Here is a 19,635-nt window from a genome sequence, read left to right as displayed (position 1 = left end):
TCGCTGAACCTATCAAAAGTACACTTTCTAGAAAATCTTCAGTGCTTTCATGTCTTGTATTTCATACACTTAGCCATCTTGGATTAATAGGAGCCAATGAAGATACACATTCTTAAAACGGCTGCAGTTTCATTGGTCTAATCTATGAACTTTAAAGGCTTACGTTTTATGAGCTTTCCTCAGGGTAGGTATTACAATGTTCTAAAAACAGGGTTATGGACTGTTAAATTAAGCACATGTTCTGAACTGACATTTTAGTTCCAGCAGGTTATTTGGTGCCAAGATTGCCAATTTAGTATCTGCAACCCTGGAACATATGTTTACATGCCTTCTTAGCTTTGGGGGGAGGCGGAGAGAACTGAAAACAAAGTGGTGTTGCATAATAATTTTATCCTCAAATATAAAAATTTGAAAAAATGTAAGCAGAAGTTTGCACCTATGTTTTATGAACTGAAGACTATACAGCTGAAAATGGTCCATAGACATTGCTGTTTATGACCTTTTCAGCAACTTGTATAGTTATATCTTCATCCCTGTTTTCTAATTCAAGAGCCTTACATCTGGCTTTAGCTACAGTAAATGTGAATCATTCAATTATACCAAGGGGCACTAAAAAATTTTATTGTGAAAGTAATGCTAACTGTAGAAGGCAATAGTAATGCTGAGGCAAAATGATCTTTAGATAATGAAACATAATGGGTGACTTTTACTCAGTCTGTTCTACTGAAGACCATTTTCCAGTGTTTACACCCAGAGGGCATATACATAGACCAAATGAAGGAATGTTCAAAAGTCATTTGAGCTGATCTATGCCAATCTTTCCAAAGAAAGTCAAAAGAATAGTTTACCTGTAAAGATGCTTTACAATGAAACAGACAAGATATAACAATGAGAGAGATGTAAACACACTCACTGAGCTACCACTTTACAGTGCAGCACACTTGTGGATTATTTGAGATATTGCATCACAATTTTCACAAAATCCAAACATGCACATACATCTTGCAGGTGTTATCTCATCCCTAGTCTGTTGAGCAGTGAAGCTAATCCCTACAGCAACATTTGAAGGTTTAAAAGCTATGCTTTTTGTTTTTAAATGCCTATGAAAACATTGCCTATGTTCAGAGGCCTTTTAAAACAAAACCAAAGCTTTTAAAGCTTCAAAAGCAGCCATGGGAATTTGCTCCTCACGAGGGAATCCTAAATGAAGGCCAAGTTTCAGTGGATTCCCCTGGATACTACAAAATGTTAACGTGTTTTGTGGGTCTCTTCTACTTCTTTTAATAGGGATGGGCTGAACTGACTGATTCAAGCAAAGAACAGACTGAAATCTTTGTCCAAACCCTAAACTTAACTAAGCCCAAATCTCTTTTTAGGCAAATCAGTCCCAACTAAGTCTATGGCTCTCCCCCAAACCTGCAACCTACAAACCCCATGGATACCTAATGCAACTAAGAGAAAGACCCCAGAGAGGCACCAGCTGTAAAAGAAGTAGAATGGAGAATAGAAAAACAGTTTTAAGTTTTTCTGTTGTTAGGAACCTAAAAAGAAAATGGGCTAGCTATGAATTAAATCAAAGGAGAGTTGCTTCTCGGAAAGTCTTCTGAAAGGCAAAAGAAAATGGCAAAGAGAAAAGCTAACACAAGTGTTAAGCCAAATAAAAGAAACAAGAAAATGGCAGTTGAAAGTAATGTAATGTATGTAAGGAAGACAATTTCCTTCCATAAACAATGTAGATTACCAAGTGAAACATTCTAATGTTGTTTCTGATACATACTAAAGGATTTAAAATTTAAATTATTTTATTTAAAATCATATTTTTAAAAATTATGAATGACATTTACATTTTGATTGATGAATGACTGTTGCAAAGCTAGGACATTTATTTTTGAGCTATACCAAAAAAGACTAAAGAGAAGCGTCAGAACACAGGACCTTTCAACAATTGGTTTGGAAGGATTATTCTTATAAAGAGGCAGCAAAGAATCAAAGTTTGTCTAGAATATGGCCACAGGATCACAGCTGTTTGAGATGGAAAACTGCTATTAGTGTAAATAAAACATTCTCCTCCTGCAAGTGGACTATAGAAGAAGATTCAAGGAACATTTAATAAAATGTCATGCAGTTGGAGTGTTGTTTTCTCCTCCTACCCTACAAAATTTTTCATCCATGAGAAATGTATCCTTCCTAAACAATCTGATGAGCAAATGAATTGTTTTATGTCTGGCAAGTGGCTGCCAGACAGTAGAAGAGAAATAATCAATTAATGGGAGTTCCCACTGAACTGTGCATGTATGCCTGTCCTGCACATTACAACAGCTGAGACTCAACCTATACCCTTCTGATCAAAAGCCAAGAACTCAAGCAAGGTGACCAAAAAGGGAATCATACCCAAAGGAGTTGTGTTAGACTTGCTCCTAGATTACAAATTATACACCAGGCAACTTTTCAGTACCTTAATTGCAGCTGAACCTTACAAGGAAATACTCTAAAGACGCAGGTAAAATGATACATGTGAATAAAGAAGGGGAAAAGTATAATCACATCCCAAATACAAACAGAAGAAGTTGCTTTGAGCTTATAGAAGATATTTAGGAAAAAATGATAACTGAAGAAAAGCACAATCAAGATTGTAGCCTCTGATTATAGCTCTATATAATTTCCCTCCCCACGTACCAAATATTACTGTACACATACACACACACATATATACGTACACACAGATATTTTGAGCCAAATTCTGCCTTCATATATGCACACTCAACTCCCATTGACACACACTGAAGGCAACTGTGGATCTACTGTGTACTTTATATTTACATTTGTAAAATTAAGAATGCAGAAAATTACTTTACAAAGATTGAAAATTCTTCAGCAAATCTAAAAGAAAGGACAATTTATATCTACTAAACAAAAACCATTGATAGCCATTTGAAAGTTTAAAGGAGGGTTATTCATCATACAGCACACATGAATTCTACTAGTGTGGACTTCTTGCTGAAAGGACGTTCTCTTTGGTGGGTCCCAGGACTGTGGGATTAGTTTACAAGAAGGAAAGAAGGGCCTGAAACCAAACCTAAATGATGAATTACTATATTAGAAAGTCTGGTCTATATGATTTGTCAAAATTTACAGATTCAGAAGACAAAACAAAAAAGTCAGACAAATCTGTAAGTAAGGCTAAATTACAGATTAATAGAAAGAATAAAAGATTTAAGAAACTAAGAAAGGTGTTCCTTCATAAAATCTTGTCCACAGACAGGACTTTATGCCAAAGTATTCTCAAATTTGGGAATATGAACTGCTAATAAAATCCAGCATAAGGAAATTATCAGGATAATGAATTTACAGTAAAACAAAGGGTTTCCTCCACCAATGAAGATATCTACAATGTTTTTGTTGCTTTGAAATTTTCTGAAAATGGATAAGTATAATAGCAAATCCATTGAGACACTACCACAAATGAGTATATTACAGTCAAACGGATGGAAGATACCTATATTATTCTTAAGAATTAAGGTTACTGAACTAGTGTAAGAATCAAAGATAAATTTGTAATATATAATTTAAGGACATTAGTATTCTACATGAAAAAGGTAAGCAATATTGAACTAAGGAAAAAATAAAGCTACTGAAAAAAAACTGGTTAAGTCTAGTGGTTGGAATCTTCTTCTCTGGCAGAAGATACTGGACTTTTTTTATGCTTCAGAAAGACAGAAATCTAATAATCTTTTTTGCTAACATGGTAGCAGATGTTTTACCAAAAAGAATTTCATAATTTCTGAATACACAATGTGAGACTAACATTGTTTGGACTTCCAAAAGCATGAAAGGCCATCAGTCAAAGTAAAGATCTAATAAGCAAAAACAAAGAAATAAATGAAAACCCTACTGCCTTTTCATAAGGAAAGCATTTGCAGTTCAGGACTGAAATGAAAACATTGGGATAAAACATGGCGTCTCAATCAAGTTCTCCTTTAGCCATATTTGAAAATGATCTCTGCCAGCATGTCAAACAGATAGTCAACATCAGAACTGAAGTTCAAGAGCCTGATTCTGCAATGGGACTACTCGCATGGGCAAGGGCTATTTGCTCAACTAAATGGTTGTAAATTAGGTTCCTAGTGAGCATCAAACTTAGAAAAAAAAATCACAACTGACAAACGTTCTCATTTATTTTTGTTACTGTCAAACCAGTAAAATTTTTCTTTTTTCAGGAAGCATGCTCTTCCTGATGGTTCTTTTATTTTCTTCTAGCTCATAGCATAGACATAGCCCACATCTAGCCCAGGAGTAGGCAACCTATGGCACGCGTGCCAAAGGCGGCACGCAAGCTGATTTTCAGTGGCACTCAGACTGCTCGGCTCCTGGCCACTGGTCCGGGGGGCTCTGCATTTTAATTTAATTTTAAATGAAGCTTCTTAAACATTTTTAAAACTTTACTTTACATGTAACAATGGTTTAGTTATGTATTATAGACTTATAGAAAGAGACCTTCTAAAAATGTTAAAATGTATTACTGGCACACGAAACCTTAAATTAGAGTGAATAAATGAAGCCTCGGCACACCACTTCTGAAAGGTTGCCAACCCCTGATCTAGCCTATTGTTAAATACAGATGGTTGGAAAATATAATAACAATTTCTGCCCAAAAATTCAAAATGCAGAAGTCATTTTATTTTTGCAGGCTTCAAAATGGACCCATTTTCTGCTATATTTTTTAATTTGGAAAATATTTCAATAGAAATTTTGGTCAAAAAGCTTGGAAAAATTCATGAAAAACAGAAAATGTTGACCATGTTGACCTTTAAAAGGCTTAATATTTGAGAAAATGCCGTTTCTGATGAAAAAATCTTGTGTGAAAAATTTCAACCAGCCCAATTAAGAAACCAGGAAACAGAATATTTGTACTAGTTACAATACTAACACAGTTGTAGAAGAGCCAATAATTAAGGGCCTAATCCTGCACTGAAGAAATTAAAGGATGATTTGCAATTGACTTCATCAGGAAGCGGTTTAGACCCTAAGTGGCCATTCACCATTTAGGCCCCAATCCTGCAGAAACACTCTAATGCTCAATGTAACTTATGGGAGAAGTTCCATTGACTTCAAAGGGAGTATTCACAATGCTTAAGGCTAAGCATGTGTGTAAATCTTTACAGGATTGGGGCCCCACTTTGGCTATCACAGGTACATCAGAAGATGGAAGGTATATGCTGAAGCCCAAGAACGATTGTCATTCCATCCGACTTCATAACTAGCTCCATATCCCAAGCCATTTCTTGAAGAAAAATATTTAACATCTCCAAAATGCAAATTATTACATTAAAATCTTTAACTAGTGGCAAATCATAGCTCAGATTTTGGTTTAATTCTGAGAAATAAAAATAAAAGTTAGCAATAAAGAAATACTAAAAAGGTGGTAGCCTTTTGATTGTAAAGAAGACATGGGGTTTTAATAATTTTCTCAAGGCAGTGAACTGACACAATAAAAGTTACACTCATTAAATTTTACATAATTTGTGAACTAAGTACTTTTTATGCAAAACAGGCTTTACAGTTTGGTGGCACAGAAATATGAAAAGCAAGAGTTTTCATTACGTGCTCATCTAGAAAATTAGTTTGGGGGGAGGGATAGCTCAGGGGTTTGAGCATTGGCCTACTAAACCCAGGGTTGTGAGTTCAATCCCTAAGGGGGCCATTAAGGGAATGGGGGTAAAAATCTGGGGATTGGTCCTGCTTGGAGCAGGGGGTTGGACTAGATGACCTCCTGAGGTCCCTTCCAACCCTAATAGTCTAGAAAATGAATGTTAGCTTCCTTTTACACTTTTAGTGGGAAATTGTTTTATTTAAAACATTTAAAAGGCTGGCATAGAGTGTTAGTGGATGCAGAATGCCACTACGCTTGCATAATCTTGGACTCTTTATATCTAACTGGATGGCTGCCCAGTCCCACAAAACACAGACTAATAATGCATTACCATTGAGCCAAACTATCCCCTCACTTACACTGGTGCAATCCCAGAGTAATTCCATTTACTTCAGTGGAGTTACTCTGGATTTATACAAGCATAAGGGCCTGATCCAAATCTCATTCAGGTCAATAGAATGCTTTATGTTGACTTAGTAGGCTTTGTAATAGGCCCACAATACAATTTGGCTCAGTTAGAGGATTTCAGTTCAGTCCTACACCTGTTTCCCGGGGCAAGGGAAACTAGGAGAGCACTCGGCTCCTGTTGGACTGGTAGAAGTTTATGCTTCTCTTGAACAGTCCTCTCTAGCAGATGCAGAGTGAAGACTCCTTCACTGACAAGAGTGCAGCCATTAAGTGGTGAATCTGAGGTCAGAGGAAGTAAAGGGGAAGTGTGAGCTGAATGATTCTGATTTCCAGTATTTATGTGATATTTCATACTCTTGATCCAGGACTGTAAAATTGGACAGGGAGTTCATGCAAGTTTCTGAATTTTATGCTCATAAATAATTTCAAAGCTTAGGGCTCAGCCCTGCAATAAAAATCCATATATGTATGTGTCAGACTCCTTTCCGGTGAACTTTCGACATATAAGAGGAGCTGTGTTCAGTTTTTAATATGACCAATTTGCATCTCGGGACAGATACAAAGAAAGGAAGATGTAGATGAATGTAGTTGCTTAACATGGGCAGCCTATAAGCCTGAAAGCCTTAACACCAGGTTAGGAGAGGGAAAATAGCTCTTTACATAGTTAAGGATTAAATCAGGGGTTGTCAAACATTTTCATAGCATAAATCACATCTTAGAGAACTTGCAGATCATCTTTTGCTCCCATTTACAACTGCATCACATCATGGTTGCAGCTACAGCAATGGCTTTGCTTACATCGAGAAATATAAAATGCCAATCCCTGGCTGTGGCTGAGGAACGCACAGTGCAAATTGGAGGGATGCAAAGATAGTCAGCTATAAACCACTCCTGAGCTTCCCCAAGCCTGCATGAGATGCATGCTGGGCTGGTCCCCAGGTGTAAGTTAGAACAGCCAGAGGAACGCTTAAACATTTGTCATCTGCCAATGGCTGGAAAGGCCCTTCTGGGACCTGAGAATCAGCAGGGCACAGGGAAAACATACCCTTTTGCCCCAAGCCAGGCCTGCTACCCTTGCTGCCAGTGGTGCTGGAACAATTTTTACAGTGGGGATGCTTAAGGCAGAAACCATGTATTTGGGTTGTTATTACTACTTCAAGCCAGGGGGTGCAGCAGCACCCTCAGCACCCTTAGTTCCAGCACTTATGCTTGCTGCAGGGAGGGAGTCGTGGGATCACAGCCATTACAACTGCTATATGCCACCAGAAGTTATGTTGAGGATATCCCCTGAAGCTGGCTCTACAAAGTGACCCAACATAGTCAAGCATCTGAGCACAATATTTATGTTTTACAAGCTGTCTTCAATGCAATATGATTTTTTTTAAGGCAAATACTTTCTACTTCTCTTCTTCATTTCATCTCTCCCTCCATCTCTCTTCTCTCTCCCCTTGCTCTCCTGTATATGCCTTCCTGCCACTCGGTCCCATTCTCCTCCTTTCTCCTGCACATGCTTCCCTGTTTCCTGACTCTCCTCTCCCCCTACACATGCTGCACTGCCGTTTGAGTCCCTGCCCCTCTGGATGTGCTATCCTCTCCTCTTCCTGCTTCCTTGGACATAATTCTTGGATGCCTCATGCTTTTCTCTCTTCCCGTCTTCTGCTGAACCTGTGGCCATTCCTTTCTTGTCCGTGGTTGGCACATTGTGGGCTCATTGGTGTCTTATAGTCCCAACCCCACAATAGGAGCCTTGAGAGGCATTATGTCACAAGATTACCCAGGCCTTTAAGTGTTTGTAGTGCACATTCTCTGCAATGGATCCACTCCTCCCTGCCCCTTTTGGTGTCATTAGTCCTACGGGGTCTTTGTGCTTAGGCAAGTGCAAGAACTGCAACTGTGGGCAGCTCCTGTGAAAGAACAATGGGGAGGGGTCCATGTGCCTTTAACCCCTTGCACACCTGTGCAGGGACCAGCTACTATATTGGAGTACACTCCCTTAGCAGCTGTGAAACTGCTAGAACATAGGATTACATTCACTACATCAGCCACTGGCAGCAATTCACCACCCCAATCTCCCCAGAATACCTAAAATAAACACTAGTAGAATTATAACAGAATTAAGTGCATTGATTTTAAAAGGAATCTAGGAAAAAAGAGGATAGTTTCTGTACTTTTACAAAGCTATGTAGAAATGGCCCTGGCAAGAGTTATTTCCATTTGTTCCTTCAAATATGAGAAAATATGACGATGCTCCCTTTAAAAGATGGATTTCTTTAGAATTTGGGAAACCATTATTAACATTTACTTATACTTTTAAGAAGAGCTCTTGTTTTTGTCCCTGGAGATACGGTATGTGTATCAAGAGCTCAGTTGCAGTTTCTATGGGAATTTCTCCTATGAAATTAACAGCAGTGTAAATTTTAATATTAAAGAGCCATATTCTGGTTTCAATTGCATAGGTGTGCAACCCCAATTGTCCAAACTCTGTGAAACAGATATGGATTTCAGACCGGATCCTACTGCTGTTCAAGTCACACAGTTGCTACAGACATCAGTGGAAGCAGGATCAGGACCTTATATAGATAACCTCCTACATTCAGAATCATTTCCACTCTTTTGAACAGGGAGGACCTGTCTTCCAGCTGACTCTAGCCCCTTTTCTTGGAAAACAGCTCCTTGAATGTCCAGTGGAGAGTCTGCTCCAGCCCAAAATCAAAATAGAGCTTTTATGAATAGCACAACTATGGAATGTGTCTTGTATTTGGTGCATTTAACAATGTTATTATAAGTAACTTCTGTGGAAAACCAAGGTACTAAAGCTAACCTGGTATATTCACAAGGGCCAAAATGAAATAGAACCGTAATGATAACATATATTGTGTGTAAATTTTTTCTTTATCATTTCCCCCGCAGCAAAATGAATGCATTGAATGTGATATTTAGCAAAAAGAATCTCTAAAATATCAAGCAGGGTATTCATACTAGTGCTGCCAGTTTTGATGCCCTAAACCTGCTTTCTTGGCCACCACTGTCTGTGTGCACACTGCAGACTCTTAGGCAATGGAGCAAAGAGAAGACTTGATCTTCCTGTGCCAATATGAGGAAAATCAATGTCAATGTCTAAAAGATAGAATTGCTGGTGCACGAGGCCATTAAACACTACAACCCATTGTATAGCTCTAGAGTGTTATAGGCAATCCTCCAGAAACACATACACACACACACACACACACAAAAATCAAAACAAAACTTTGGTTTGGAACAAATCCTGCAATGCATAATTGCCCTTGGGTGCTCAGGGAGATAAAAGGGAGTGCAAACACAAACACAGAGTTTCTCTGAGTTGTTCAAATTAAATATGTTTGTTCAAGAAAAAAATGTGTAATGGGAAGACATGCTTACATAATGACAACTCAAAGTCTAATATATTGAAGACATTATTCCAAACATTTCACCTTCATGTACAGATTGCCTAGAAACGGTACCCAGGTCTACGCCCTTTCTGGTTATTGACTTCCTAAATGTTGAAAATGTAGTCCTTCTCACTACTTAAAAATCAGTCTGCAATGTTAAGCTGTTTCTTTTATCAATTTCTCTGTATTGAAAGAGGAGAAAGCGTCTAAACAAGCAATAAAATACCTAGATGCATTCCCAATGCTTCTCTTGCTTTGATTTCACAGTTACTAGTACCAGAATAATACTCAGCACTTCTATATAATCATCCATCCAAGTATATCAAAGCACTTCATTGATGTTAATTGACCGAGACTCACAACACCCTTATGCAGTAGCTAAATACTATTGCCCCCATTTTACTGATGGGAAAAGTGGATCACAAAGAGGTAACATAACTTGCACAAGGTCACACAAATAGGCTTCAGAATCCTGCAATTTGTTGCACATGGGCAAACAGCCACATCCATACAAGGGGCCACTGAAGTAGCTGTCATCCGTGTGCAACAAATTGCAGAACTGAGACATTAGAGCCTGATGTAAAGTCAAGGAGAGTCTTTCAATTGACTTTAATGGGTCTTGGATCATGCCCTGAGTCAGTGCCAGAGCTATGGTTAGAACCCTTGTCTCTGAGTGCTGTGCTTTAACCTGTACACCACACTGCCTTTCTATACAAATCTCAAATACCAGGGATTAAATTTTCAACTGTGCCTTACTCTAACATGGGAAGTTGAACCCACAGGGTTTCCATATGCATGTTTTTTCATAGTATATTTTTATGCACATAAAACTTCTGGTTTTCATTTGCATATACTGTTTGCACGTTTGAATAAATGTATTGAAACGTGCAAACAGTGAGAGTGCACCAAAATTTGTGAGAGCAAAATTGGAGGCACAATTGTAGATGTTGCTTTTGAGAATTTTGCAGCAAATATTTAGCCAATAATATGATTAAAATAATGAACCTTCTTAAAAAGTAAAAATGAAATGTTATGGACTCATGTCTCTGTCAACTAAGACTCAGCTGTGTGACTCTTATTTTCATAGTGTGTGAGAGTGGGCCAACATGAGGAACACAACTACATAAAAGCAGAGGTGAAAACTTGAAAATATGCTAAATTGATTTCTCTAGCATATAGAAAGTTTCGGCAACGTCAGCCTCAGGATTAAGCATCTCTGATATCAGTTCCTACAGTAAGAAGTAATAACATTGTAGGTTTGTGAGGGATGGAGGTAAAGTCAGTCCCCAAAATGAGTGACGTACCTTCTGATCAAGTACAGAGCTAAGCCTGAGTGCAGATTAAACCAATGTATATATTAAATGGTTTACAACCATTTCAGATTCACTTGGTTGGAAAATGTAAAACTGTAAACAAATAAGTCAATCTGCATTAAGAAATGAGTAAAGATGGCTGTCAAACTCCTTCCACCCACTCCCAAACCTAAAATGTCCCCAGAAGCTGGAGAAATCACAGAATGGTTATCTGCCTCTCTTACCAGGCAAAGTAAAGACAGTAAGACAAAAAGCACGTGTATTACAATGTGTATCGCCATAATGCAGTGTTTGATGCTCTAGAGGGCCTTCAACAAGTACTGTACAGCCAAAAATCAATTGAAAATCAGCATGATAACAGAGCATGAGTTGCCCTGTAATAGCCGTAAGACCCCCAAGGCTATATGGGTCCCTTTCATCTGCCACATTGCACTGACTCTAGGGGAGCCTCACTTCCCCTCCCTGAGCACTCTAGACACGTCTGTATCTTTTACCTATTGCTTTCACCTTATATAGTAAGGGGAGCTGACAGCCTTGCTAGATCTTCTTAGCTTTTAAAAGCAGAATTTGATTTATTTGTTTCGTTAGCATCGTCTTTCTTCTTTTCTTGAAGCGCTCCCTTCTTTAATCAGCCAAATGATTTCAGATTATAAATATTCTTGGTTCTAAAAGACAGGCTATATCTAATTATATAATTGAATATTTCAGCAGTAGGTCCTATATCCTGTGTATTTCAACTTGTACTTCAACATCTTTCCCCACCCCTCACCCACCCCTGAAAGTACCTTTTAAAAAATCACTGTTCAGGTCCATGCAAATTGTTATGAATGAAACAACAAAGTAGTTCTACAAATATTTCACTCATATAGTAGATTTCATTTCAATATTTCTTTAATTACTTTCCAACAGTGTCTGCTTTCTGTTGAATTTACACTACTACTTGGCATTTGGTGCAACCCCCAAAAGATAAGATACATATGTCCCCTATTCACAGTCTTGGCATTTTTACCTTAACTCAGTCATCTAAGTGATTGGTTTGAAAATTACCTTGCTGATGAGCTAGGTTTCCTGGTAATATATAGTGTTAATCCTTAAATTCTGAATATGACATAAGGTATATAAATGTTCTGTCTGACTCAATAGCAACATATCACGGCTTAAGGAGGACATGTACGCTGATCTCTGTGAGGGAAGGAAGAGCTAATTGGGAGTTAGATTCAGTGTGATTATCAGCTTGTTTATGATAAGGGAGTACTCTTCTGAATGGCACTGTAAATTCATCCCTGATTGTGCTGTTAAACCACAGTTCATTTCCCCCCCCCCTTTTTGTTTGGTTATAAGGAGCTGTATACTATTTTCAGCAGATGACAATGTCATGCTTTGAATTTCTTCAGTCACAAGAAAATTAATCAATCACATGAACCTGTTGTCAGATTTCAACCCTCTCATGGCAGAAAGCACACATTTTTATGTCTACTAAAGAATACATTTTAGTAATTTTTCCCTATGTCATTATGAACATTAGACTGACCCAATTAATAGAAAATTTTTCTATGCTGCTGGAACAGACCGTGCTACAGAAAGAGCCATTTGCACAACCTGTTCATGATTATGGGCCATAAGGACACAAAGATGGCATAGACATTTGTGGACCATCTGAATTCTTATAGGGAAAAGAAAAAAAATGACTTTAATGTCGTGGGTCATGTTTTTTAATCCAGAGTATTGGACATGTAACACAGCAACAAGAGCTGATCATTTTGTTTAATCACCTTTTGGATTTTTGCCAGATGGTCTCTATTGAGAGCGCTGCAAACAGAGAGAGATGAACTGCGTCTAACATGCCACTAGAGCTTTCCCGTAAATGTCTGAGAACTGAATCCAACAAGAATTTAGTCTCAGAGCAGAAAGGGATACATTTAAAAACTATGTGCATTAACTATACTTTTCCCCATAGAATCCTCACTTGGCATGAATAATTTACCCACTCTTATGCTAATGGGATCATGAAAGTATCCCTCTGTCTTTAGTGCAGCTATTCTCAGCTTTCAGTAATTACCCCACCCAGTGAAAATAACATGGCTTCTGCATTCGAATGGCCTACTAGTACCTGACAATTAGAAAGATCATGGCTGACAGTGGAATGGTCCAGAAATGGACACACAAGCTCCAGTAGCCTGAGGGTTGGTTTGGGAAAAAAAATGTTCTATTGTCAACATTTCTTTAGTTGCTTAGGATCAACTGCAGCATTTAAAGGAATATCTTCTCCCACTCTTTCCCTCTTGCTCTCTCCTTTTGTTTAGTGAAATAGAATTAATTGTTAAAATACCTTAATAATAATTTTAAAAGCTCACTAGGTCACTGATAATAAAATTAGGATTTTTAAATCAGCAGGGCCTTGTTAAACAAGTGGAGGGGAAAGGAAATTACAAAATCAATTATAAGTGTCCTTCAGTATCTCAGAATGTAATCAGCTAGATGAAGAAAAATCCTCTAGCATTTTGTTAAAAAAAAGTTTTTAAAAAATCTATTACACAGAACTAGTCTTTGACCTCTGTCCACAGCACGCCATGCTAGGTAGTTCACTGTGTAAAAATTATCAGGCTAAAACATCTGGGAAAGAAAGCTATGAAACAGCAGGGAATGTGGCTGGTTTATTGTTTATCTTTTGTTTATGAGGCAGTATTCAAGTTTAATTACTACTCTAAATTAAACTCTAACAGGCATCAGGAGACATCCCTTTACACGACTAAGTTAAAAAAAAAATCCAGAGATTCCAACACTAGATCTTTCAAATAAGTTAACATATATAGGAAGAAATTAGTCAGACTGTAACAACACAGGAAGGCATTTAAACACTTGCACTTAATGCTGCATGTTTGAGAGTGTTGAATTATGAAAACATTAATATTGTAACAGACAGATACTTTTATAATTTGGCAAATAAAATAATAGCTAACATTTTGAGGGGGGCTCGGTTAGATCTGGCAGAAGGTGTGAGGGTGGGAAAGATGTTAAGGGAAATCTTACTCTCTGCGTTTGAAAAAAGCAAAACATAACCAAAATGATAAAGGCAAAAGTAAATATCCCACCATTAGCAATCTCTTCAACAATGTTATTTAGTTATTTTCTTTTGAGCTTTCGTGTAGAGAAGGGAGAAAAGAAGTTCACTGTGTTTACCATTAACAGTAAGTGACCAGTTTGGGATGAACTTAGCTGTAGTAAAAATAAAAGTTAAAAACAACTAGCAAAAGATTATTCCAGATGGCATCTGTCATATTGTATCTAGGGGCATTTTAAAGAGATTCCTGCCACTATGAAAACATTCCATTGACAGAGTTTTCCTAAGCTGCATTTGAAACTCCAACACAACATATTTAGAACACATAGTAAATGTTATCTAATAACTTGTATATTTGTAGGGAAAAAAACATTTTTGCATATAACTATGTGGGTTGGAAACTAAGAGAGTAAGATGTAAGTCTTAAAATGTATTATAATATTTTAAGAGCTCACTCACCTCTAAGCTTTAAATTCAATAAAAGGTGGGGATCTGCAGTTTTCACCAGTATAATGACTAGAAAACTGTACAATAAATAAAAGAGATTTACTATGAAATTCTAGCCCCATTGACTGGTTGACAGGTAGGGACATAAATGGTAAAAAAAAGATGTACTTGTTCACACAATCGAATAAAAGAAAAGAAAGATGGGTGGATACTAATATGTTAATATATTTAGCTAAACTGTTTCTGGCAGCAGTACGGTTAATGTGCATGTGGTGTGCAGTGTGAGCTCAGCAGTTACTGGGCCAACTGTCTCAGTATTTCTGGGAATTCAGCCTATTCACAGTGCAGGGATTGTTCAATTGCTGCAAAATGTACAAAATGAATTTTACAAAAATGAATTGTAAGGAAGGCCCCATTACAACGATTTTACAGCAAAGATGTCAACATCAATTTTTCTCTCATGCATAGCTAATGATTAAAACAGCATATTCCAGTTGCCTAAGACAATTTATTTCATATTGGCACATCAAAATATTGAAATACAATGTTATCTTTACTCTATCCTTATTATTCATTGCTGCTGAACCCACACTATTGTTCAAGCCATGAAAAATAAAACAAACTTGGCAAGAAATACTTAAAACAAAGGCTCATCAATATTCTCCAATTTGTCAACATCTCAATTACAGCAATGGGGAAAAATGTAAATTTCATGTGCTCTAAACACTGAGGGGTCTATTCTCCTGTCAATGCACATGTGTAACTCCCATCACCATTAATGGGAATTACTCATACCCATCAACACAAGGACAGGCCCCAAAAACTTGAAAGGAAAAGATGAATTAATAAGAGCTACTTTCTTCCTGTATCTTCCTCAACTGAAAAAAATCATTGTTCTTTAAGAATTGTTCATAGTTCACATAGTTTACCTTCAGGAAAATAGTGCCTTTAGAAATGATGCATCTCCAGTAAAACATTATTTATTAGGAAGCTTGCTTTTTCACAACAGAACCTGGAGTTTACTTTCTAGCAACAAAATGATAATTTTTCACCAATAAAACTTTATCTTCACTCTTTAAGGTGTTAAGATGAGAAGTTCTGAAGATATAAGAAGAAGATATGCATGCAATCCAATGCATGCATATCTAGACATGATATGTAAAAGAATAATGAGGAAAAAAATCATATATGCATGTTGTTTTGTAATAGCAAAGTTTGGGTATGAAAATTCAGTTGCATACTGTGTATGAACACATTGCATTATTTAATACAACTCCTCCTTCTTTCTGGATCTATTACAATTTGGTTTCAAAGCAGACTCATTTTACATATGCTTACTGTGTTAGTATAGTTTCAATATCAAGAAAGGCCTTTTCTGACTTACCAACTAATGGTGTTTCCAAATTCATATATCATAACGTATTACACAATGAACAAGAAGCTCACCCGGACTAGCTTTTCCAATATGCATCAACCCAAAGATATAACCTAGGATAAGCATGTGTGATTTCAGTCAATATCTGTGTTGACTTTGCCCTGAAGCAGATAATTAATCTTTCCCACAGAAAGCTAGTGTGGGCAAATTAGTAGGACAAAACATCGAACTACCACAGAAAAATGTTGAAAGACTATTTAAGATATTTTCTGAACAAATGGTGCTCAGATCCTCTCTACAGTTGGCCAAAGCCTGCTCACCTTACTCACACACATAGATCCAGTGCCAGTGGAACTACTCACATGAGTAAACCAAGCAGGATTTGATCCCATCTTGTTAAGTTTGCTGCTATACACTGCAGAACAAGCTTCCTGCTTTTGGATTGTAACTTATGCACAAGTTTACCCTGTGAGTCTGATACTGAGAGGTGCTGAACATCTGTATAAATATGTCCATATATGTCTGTAATGTCTGCATAAAGAAAGTGAAATAGGAGGAGTTGGGGGACCCAGTGAACATGAGGCACCGGGGCCCCAAATTTCTCTCAACAGGCCTGCTTGTGGGTGCTTAACACTTCTAAGGATTGGGCCCATTGACTTAAAAAACTAAAAATGTGACAAACCAGGTATACAATACTGGTATCATAAAATATGAAACTAACACTATTCTCCAGTGGTTTCCTGTAGACCACATGTTTTTAAACCTTAAAAAAGATTGATTTCCTGCTTTTCATGCATAATCTGCCATATTCATTATTTGAAATATCCCATAAAGAGATTAAATAAGAATTAAAGTCTGTGGGTGACATATCCATCACCATGGCATAAACCAATACAGAATAGTAGAAGTTGCTAGCATTTTAAAGCAATAATTTGGACATTATGTATGCAAAGGCACATTTTAGTTTATTTTGCAAAGAATAAGGAAAATGTAGCCCCCCAAAAGACTTACAGATTTCCCTCCCCCTCCATCATCAACGAAATGGCTGGATGCTAAAGCTTCACACACCTTTTAATGTGCTGCTTAGGGTTTTACAGATATATTCCCTGCCAAAAACCCTAGGGTCTTCTATCTCTCCTCCCCTTCTCTCAGCCCCTTTCCTGCCGTCTCCCTTGCCATAACTCAACTAACCCAACAGAACCAGTCAGTTTTAAATTTCAGTTGGGACCCCAGTGACCTGTTAATGAATCTACAGAGAGGAGAAAAACTCACAGTGTTGAGTTATGCCTGGTGTTGCTAGCTGACTTGGAGTCAGAAATGCTTGAAGCGTTAACGTAATTGCAAGAATGTGAAAAATGAAGCGTTGGGCTCCTGAGCAAAGCGAAAGGTCAAAGCAAGCCTTACACAAAACAAGTCTCTGGAAGATGGCCTCATTAGACCATTAAATCAGCTTCTCCTTTTACCCCCTCCTTTGTAAAATGTTTTGAATGTTTTATTTTTATTATTAGATGTATTTAACCCTTTCTCCCTTTCACTGGAGAGAAAAAAGCTGATTATATTTACTACATTATTTACTATTCGCTGCAATAGTATTTTGTGACATTGACCTGGGTCTGTGAATCTGAACCAGGCTAAAGTCAATAAATGCTTGGTAGATTACAGGTCACTAGTAGTTATGTTTGTTAGATGATCAATACAGCATATAGTGTAGCTTCCCCTTGTACAGCTGAGGTGACATGCTAAAAACAACACAGACACTCACCACTAATAAAATTAGGATAATATTTCATCATTCACTGCCCAAAGGTCCTTTTTGTAACTCTTTCAGTGCCAAAATATTTTAACTAATTTCAAACTTCCCCTACATTAACCCTTTTGATGCTGAATGGGCAGTTGCTGTGCTATGGCATTCTGCGTCAGATACTGCACTCCTTAAACAGGCAAAACTCCCATAAGGCTTAATGCTTTCCAGTCACAACATCATGGGAGGAGCCCTTTGTGTGGATCTACCTTATCCTCACAGAGGGTCAACAACATCAATGGCAGCATCCACCCATCACCAGATCTCACTGACCTTCCCTTAAGGGTGAGAGCTGGAACTGAGAATGGGTGGGTCAGGGGAATGAGTAGGAGGATCAGGAAAGGAAGGGCCAGGAAAGAGTAGGAGGTGAAGAGGCAAGACTGAGAAGGAGCAATGTGGATCACTTACCTCTGCCACCCCACCTGACACTGGTGGAAAAGCCATTGGGATATTAATGCAATCTGAGGCTGCATTAACTCTTTCATGAACTCTTCCATCCCAGAGAAACCCCATTGGAGGAGTGGTGCCCCAGAGGCAGCAGCAAAGGAGAGCCTTGGCAATGCAGTTTCAGTGGAGCCAAATGATCAGAGAGCCAGCAAGGGTCAGACAAGCGGGTCCCAGACCTGGAGGAGAGGCACAGATTCTCCTCACAGATGGCTGCAGCCTCTTTCAGATTCTGGGGATCCATGTGGCTTGGGGATAGAACCACTGCCTGTTCAATAGTTATGGGGCCAATCCTGCCCCTCCAATGGAACAATCCAAGGAAAATTCAACAAGGGGATTCTTGCAGAATTTTCTTCCAATAGGTACCCTCTTGTAATTTCCCTGGGAGAATGGGGGAGGGGTGGCCATAGTCTTCAATGGGAATTTTAGGCCATAGTCTTCAATGGGAGCTTTACCTAAACATTACAGGAGTGTTTATCTTTCAAGTGCTAGAAGCTAGTTGGAGTCCTGACATTCAATTTGTAGATTGGCACTTCAAAAGGAAACATACCAGGTAGATAGGGAAGCACTTTAGGTATATTTTTTTCCTAGCACACCAGGCAACACTCAGGTGATTAAATTGGTTCCTACACAGGAGCCCACTGGATGCCTAAATAAGTATCATATATTTGTGAGCATACAATACCACAGACCATAACTTAGAATGATAGCTCTTATATCTGGCTACCTTAGGGTTGACTTCTGCCTGTGCTTCAAACTGAGGTCAGCCTAGGAGTATTTGCTGACAGCCCCTAGTTTTACATGCCTGGAGATTAGCAGTTGGGTATTCAGGTGCAGGATCCCATGACCACAGAACTCACTCCTGCTGGCTATCAACCAGAGCTCAAATTTTCTGTCCTCCAAGCTGCAGTACAAGACATGTCTTTGTGGTCAAGCATTGTTTGATGAGGGATCATTGCTGAATTATTTATGGTTGTTGGGATTAGGGAGTGGATAAAGGTATGGGGCCTATGTGTCCTGCTTGAGATGGACAGTTTAGAATAATGCATTGACGTATTTAAGTTATGTCATACTCCCAAATGCCACAGGGATGGGCACTTTAAAAATAAATAAATATTCCACTAAATCATCATCATTTTAGTGACAAGAAATCCATATTGATTATATCTATATCTATAAACCATAACGTTTGCTAGTTAATTACTAGAGGTTTCACTGACCTAGTGCTTTATAATTAAAGCCCTCCTTGTCATTAGTTGCTGTGGCTGTTATAGTTCATTACAGGCCTGGTCCAAATCTAGTTAAAGTCAATGGAATGACTCCCATTGACTTAAGGCCTGATCCAACTCCCACTGAAGTTAATTAAAAGATTTTGAATGACTCAAATGGGAGTAAGAACAAGCCCTTTATCATATCCTCTTCCACTTTCTAGCAGCAATAATCTAAATACACCCTGTACAAATAATCTATAACGACAGGAGAGGAACCCAGTTCAATATACCAAAGAGAAACTGGTACTACCACACTGAACCTAGGGAATGTTTAAAATGTGAATCCAGATCAAAATCCAAAAATCACAGTGAGCCTCACCTATACAAGAGATTCCACCAAAACTCAATTTCTGAACACCTGGGGCCTGACTCTCCACTGCCTTGCACCTTGCATAGTCATTTACACCTGTGCCAAGTGAGTGCAAAGCAGGTGTAACATGCTACCCAGTCCGAAT

At 38.1% G+C, this 19,635-nt stretch overlaps 1 protein-coding gene across 7 annotated transcripts in view; it reads right to left on the bottom strand.

The window, feature by feature from the left end:
* The window catches only part of MEIS2 (Meis homeobox 2), a 184,389-nt gene that overhangs the window by 144,568 nt on the left and 20,186 nt on the right, over nt 1-19,635 (bottom strand). The gene's annotated exons all lie outside the window — the stretch shown is intronic.

Source organism: Gopherus flavomarginatus, chromosome 5 (genome assembly GCF_025201925.1).
Source record: "Gopherus flavomarginatus isolate rGopFla2 chromosome 5, rGopFla2.mat.asm, whole genome shotgun sequence".
NCBI lineage: Eukaryota > Metazoa > Chordata > Testudines > Testudinidae > Gopherus > Gopherus flavomarginatus.
The sequence above is the reverse complement of the archived record's forward strand: the minus strand, read 5'-3'. Positions and strand labels throughout refer to the sequence as shown.